The following is a 5,848-nucleotide window of genomic DNA, read 5'->3' on the forward strand; positions in this document are numbered from 1 at the left end:
TTTATAGAGACGCCCTTGCGCCTCCAGGCTTTGAGGCAGTGACTTGACATTTGGCAGTGGGGGGGAGGGCAGGGAAAATCACCCTAATTCTCTCATAGGCTTTTTTGGCATCCCTGTGAAAAACCACTCAAATTTCGCCAAGCTACAAGCCTTTGAAAAATCAGTTTGCATATGTTCAGTAGAGACTCGTTGGAGTTTGGCAGCTAAAGACTTAGAACAGTCTCTGTGTACCAGATCTGCTTCATCCTGGGGCTTCAGGAGCTGAGCAGGTCCCTGAAATTGTTCTTCTTGGCAGTCATGGGCCCTTGTGGCACCAGAAGTGGCATCAGGGCAACTGTCTCTCCTGAGCTCTAAATACCCTCTTTGCTGGCACCCAAGTAGCATGAAGAAGGAGCAATAGGAAAAGTTAGGCTTTCTGTGTGTAATAATATAACAATAAAGGCCTGCAGCCCTCTCTTGTGCAGAACTTGCTGGGCATTTATAAATGGTCTTACTGCATATACCTGCTATCTTAACAAGTAGGAGAGGGATCCCTGCTCACTAGAAAGCAAGCTGAAGCCAAGAAAGGGCCAGCAACCTGATTTCAGTTCCAGTGGTGTAAATCTGGATTAACACTGTAATCAGTGGATTTACTCTCGCTAAACACTGGTGTAACTGAGAGCAGAATCTGGGACAAAGCACCTGCTCCAAAGCACAGCTTGGATTTATAATAAAAAGCAGACAGTGAACTCCCACACTGAAGGCCCAACTCTGCTGCCACTGACTTTGGGCAGAGGGGAGGAGTTGTCAGTGGCTCTAACACTCTGTGAAGTAAAATCACCAGAGCAATTGCCAGTTACCCACTATAGCAGCACCACCTATCAGGTCTGGCTTGGGGGGCAAACCACTGCCTCAGTTTCTCCCCCATGAGCTCCCCAATAATTTAAACATAGGCTTTAATTTGTCAAGAAACACACCTTCTTGGGGTCTAGCATAGGCGGCGGGTGAAACTTCCCCTGGGGGAGGCTAGTTCCCTGTCCCACCTCTTCCGCTCATGGCCCTGCCCATACTCCACTCCTGCTCCGTCCCAGGCCCTGCCCCCACTCTGCCCCAGCCCCACCCTCTCCCCTGCTTGGCCCCCTCCCCACTCAGCCCCCCCGCTGCTGCTCACTGAATCCCTCCTCTCCTCGACCCCGCTCCCTCACAGGGGTAGGGGGGTGAGGAGGGACATGGCGGGGGGCGGGGGAGTCTCACAGGGAGGAGGGTGGAAGAGAGGAGGGATGTGATGAGTGGCAGGGACATCTGGAGATGGGGGCATGGAGTGGAGGAGAGGAGGGACTCACCAGGCAGTGGCAGGTGGTGGGGGCGTCGGGAAAGAGGCCGAGCAGGGAGGGGAAGAGGCAGAGTGCAGGTGGGGACACCACAACCCAGGTGGGTCGTCAACAGCTGCACCAGGGGAGGCTTAGCACGTGGGGTCTAAGTTTATTAACAAAGTTCACAAGGAAACTTGAGGACTCCTAGCCATAACCCTGGCTGTAGGGCTCCTTAATCTTGTCGCTCTTGAGGCTTTCCGCTAGCGGCTTTGCTCTCTATCAAGCAGCAACACCGAGGGCTTCCTATCTGGTATCTCCCTTTTCTCTCTCTGACTCTCTATGATCCTCTTATCTATGTCCTGGAGGCCTGATGAAGCCACATGAGCTGTCCTGATATTGCTCATTTTCTCCACCTCCATCGGGGGGGTGGGTGCGCTAAACATGCCACTGAAGGGCCAGTCACGCCATGACATCCCTGAAAATGTTTGGCTGGTAAAGTTGCAGGATCGCTCTACTCCTTGTAAAGAGTAACGGTAGCTTGCTGAACGAAGTGTGCCTTTTTACACTGATCACCTGGGCCTCCGGGACTGTGTGCATTCCTCCCCCCGCACCCGCTTTGACTTTTACACTTCCTTCACATAAGTGGAAAATTCCCAAAGATGCAATGTTCGCTTTGTTGACAGACAAAAACACATTTTAAATGAGAGCCCAGTATCGCGTTTCTCATTCAAATGGTAGGGAAATCTGAGCAATTAGGCATATCAAGGATGATATGAAGCAAATGAACTAATTTGTTTTCTGAGGGTTTGTTCGCTTGGAGCAGTAATGCGTTCTATGGACTGTGATTTCTAAACCATATTAACATGATGCACATTAATTGATCTGTGTAGACCCTGCTGGTGTGCACTGAAGGTTCCCTAGTGTGCTTTAACACCGTAATACATTAATCATTTAGTGTGAGACGTGGGGTTGCTTGCTAGGATTTGGGTATATCTCAGCAAATCAATTCCCTGCCATTGCAGGGGCCTTGGGCACTGGTACACCACAGTGCTTTCTGTTCTCTATTTGTGGCACGCAATATTTTAGTCTTTGGAGGGCTGTAATACTTTGATCTAATTCAGGTTGTTGGGTTCACTGCAGGGGTGGTGGGTGAGGTTTAGTGGCCTGTTGTATACAGGAAGCCAGGCTGATGTGCTGGTCCCATCTGGCCTTAAATACTATGACTTTTATGCATGTGGGATTTGAGGTAGATAAAATAGCATCACAGGGTTATTTGAATGGTATAGCATAATATTCCAGAGGTATCATATGAAAATACAGATTTCTTCCCGTGCCTGTATCTCATAAATTCTTTCTCCTACTGCTACCAGTTTTTGTACTCTCACTCTGTATTATTGATTTGTTTGTTTGCACTGGGATAGATCCCCACAGTGCTAGGCATTGTACAAACACAGAACAAAAACAGGCCCAAAGAGCTTACAACAGGGACCGGCAACCTTTGGCACACAGCCCACCAGGGTAAGCCCCCTGCCGGGCCGGGCCAGTTTGTTTACCTGCTGTGTCCACAGGTTCGGCTGATCACGGCTCCCACTGGCCACGGTTCGCCGTTCCATTACATCCCCCGGCCCACGCTGCTTTCCACAGCCCCCGTTGGCCTGGAGTGGCAAACCGCGGCCAGTGGGAGCTGTGATCGGCCGAACCTGTGGACACGGCAGGTAAACAAATCGGCCCAGCCCGCCAGGGGGCTTACCCTGACAGGTTGCGTGGCAAAGGTTGCCAATCCCTGGCTTACAATTGAAATAAAAGACAAGAGACAGGTGGATGCAAGTGGACAGAGGGGTAGCTCATGTGTCAAGGTTCCTCCCCCACTCTGAACTCTAGGGTACAGATGTGGGGACCTGCATGAAAAACCTCCTAAGCTTATCTTTACCAGCTTAGGTCAAAACTTCCCCAAGGTACAAAATATTCCACCCGTTGTCCTTGGATTGGCCGCTACCACCACCAAACTAATACTGGTTACTGGGGAAGAGCTGTTTGGACGCGTCTTTCCCCCCAAAATACTTCCCAAAACCTTGCACCCCATTTCCTGGACAAGGTTTGGTAAAAAGCCTCACCAATTTGCCTAGGTGACTACAGACCCAGACCCTTGGATCTTAAGAACAATGAACAATCCTCCCAACACTTGCACCCCCCCTTTCCTGGGAAATGTTGGATAAAAAGCCTCACCAATTTGCATAGGTGACCACAGACCCAAACCCTTGGATCTGAGAACAATGAAAAAGCATTCAGTTTTCTTACAAGAAGACTTTTAATAAAAATAGAAATAAATAGAAATAAAGAAATCCCCCCTGTAAAATCAGGATGGTAGATATCTTACAGGGTAATTAGATTCAAAAACATAGAGAACCCCTCTAGGCAAAACCTTAAGTTACAAAAAAGATACACAGACAGAAATAGTTATTCTATTCAGCACAGTTCTTTTCTCAGCCATTTAAAGAAATCATAATCTAACACGTACCTAGCTAGATTACTTACTAAAAGTTCTAAGACTCCATTCCTAGTTTATCCCCGGCAGAAACCAGTATAAGACAGACTCACAGACCCTTTGTTTCTCTCCCTCCTCCCAGCTTTTGAAAGTATCTTGTCTCCTCATTGGTCATTTTGGTCAGGTGCCAGCGAGGTTACCTTTAGCTTCTTAACCCTTTACAGGTGAGAGGAGTTTTCCCCTGGCCAGGAGGGATTTCAAAGGGGTTTACCCTTCCCTTTATTTTTATGACATCATGGAAACAACGAGGCAATAATCTAAATGCCTTATCTATCTTTAAATTGGTTTGGAAAGCAATTTGTGAGAAAGATGCTGTACATGAGAGAGTCTATTGTTTAAACTGTAGCTAGTGCTGAATTTATTTTCTGTACTGTAATGCCCTTGTTGCATATGGGTGACTTAATTTGGTTCTGTTTTGTTTGTGGGTCAGATTAACCCTTACTGCGATCAGAAAGATAACATGAAGGATTAATTTGTAATTTTTTCTATATTGTTGTTTTTTTGTTTCATTGATGCAGGTATGGAGTATAGGCATGTTCTATAACACTATGAATAAAGCTGGTCATAAAGAAAACCAAGCACATCTGCTGAACAGAAGGTATGCAACCACAGTGCAATAGATTGCAAACAGCTTAGCATCTGGATTTTGATTTTTTAGAAAGTCAGCATTTTACATTAAATAAGATTTAAAAGTTCTTTATACAAAATCTCCTTGACTGTATAACTTTATCTGTGTGTGTATCTGTCAGTGGTGGGTTTATTTTTCTTTTTTTTTTTCATATACATAATATGTGTTGTACCAGTTTAAAGGTCTCAAAGGGATTGTAGGTACACACTAGAAATTTACAGTAATACATATTCATAGTAAGCTTTTTTCTTCTTTTTTAAGAAGAAGAAAAACAATTAGGTTGGTTTTAAATTTGTTTATGCTCTAAGAACTGTTTCCCCACCCCCTGAATCAGAGTCAACTCACAGGAAAACTTTGAAGCCAGTATTTGAAAAATGAAGAGACTTTGACTTAGAGAACAGTGAATTGCCAGACTTTCAAGTGCACATAGATCTGACAACTCAGGGAGTTAAACCAAGGGAATTAGGTAGGTCTTAAAGCGGTAACAGCCCAGGCTCTTAGACCTTTTGCATTTAAAGATGTTTTGGTATCATTGGAAGATTAATTTTGTATACAAAATAAAGCACATCGTTTTCGTCTCCCTCTCTGGCCAGTACTGTTTATCTGCAGCAGAAGTCAGTCTCCCGGGGACAGCAAGGACAGCTGCCCTCTGGAAGAGGAGGGTTAAAAAAAAAAGTGTGTACACTACTTTCTCTGCAGGACTTGGGTAAGTAGATCCCAGAGTGGCTTATTTACTGCTAATAGGGGTGTCAACTGGGGAAGATTTGAGAGACCCAAACAGTCCTTACAAGGACATAATATGGGTGCATAGAATATAGGTTATTTGTTATATATATATTTATATATTACAAGCACATAAGTGACAAGTGCAACACACACACACACACACACACACAAAGTGCCAGATTCTGATCTCAGTTACACCAGTAAAAAACGGAATAACTCCATTCTCTGCAATTGAATTGTTTCTGATCATAATTACACCTGTATAAAGCCTCCAAATTACTTCAATAATTTTAGATTGACACTGGGATAGCAAAATTGACACTGCCTGCCTGGTTTAAAATGAAATACAATGTGATCTTTACAGTCTCTGGAGTGCACTTTTAGCTGTCAGTTTAATTTACCCACTTTCAGTTGTCACAGCCAGCCTCTGCTGAAATCGAGACCGATTAAAATACAAGCCTGCACAGATACCTTGTTTTTTGGTTGAGTCCAAAGAGAGAGAAATCCTGTAAAACCTTGCAGCCCAGCTTGCATGCTGAATTACCACATAGAGGGTAACCAAGTGATGGTAAAACTCCTGAGGCACCCCGAAGCACTCTTTTATAAGGATTTTAAAAAGCCTCTTAAAAATGGCAGCAGAGATCAGAGTCTCTGAGG

The sequence above is a fragment of the Lepidochelys kempii genome, chromosome 2 (assembly GCF_965140285.1).
Source record: "Lepidochelys kempii isolate rLepKem1 chromosome 2, rLepKem1.hap1, whole genome shotgun sequence".
Taxonomy (NCBI): Eukaryota; Metazoa; Chordata; order Testudines; family Cheloniidae; genus Lepidochelys; species Lepidochelys kempii.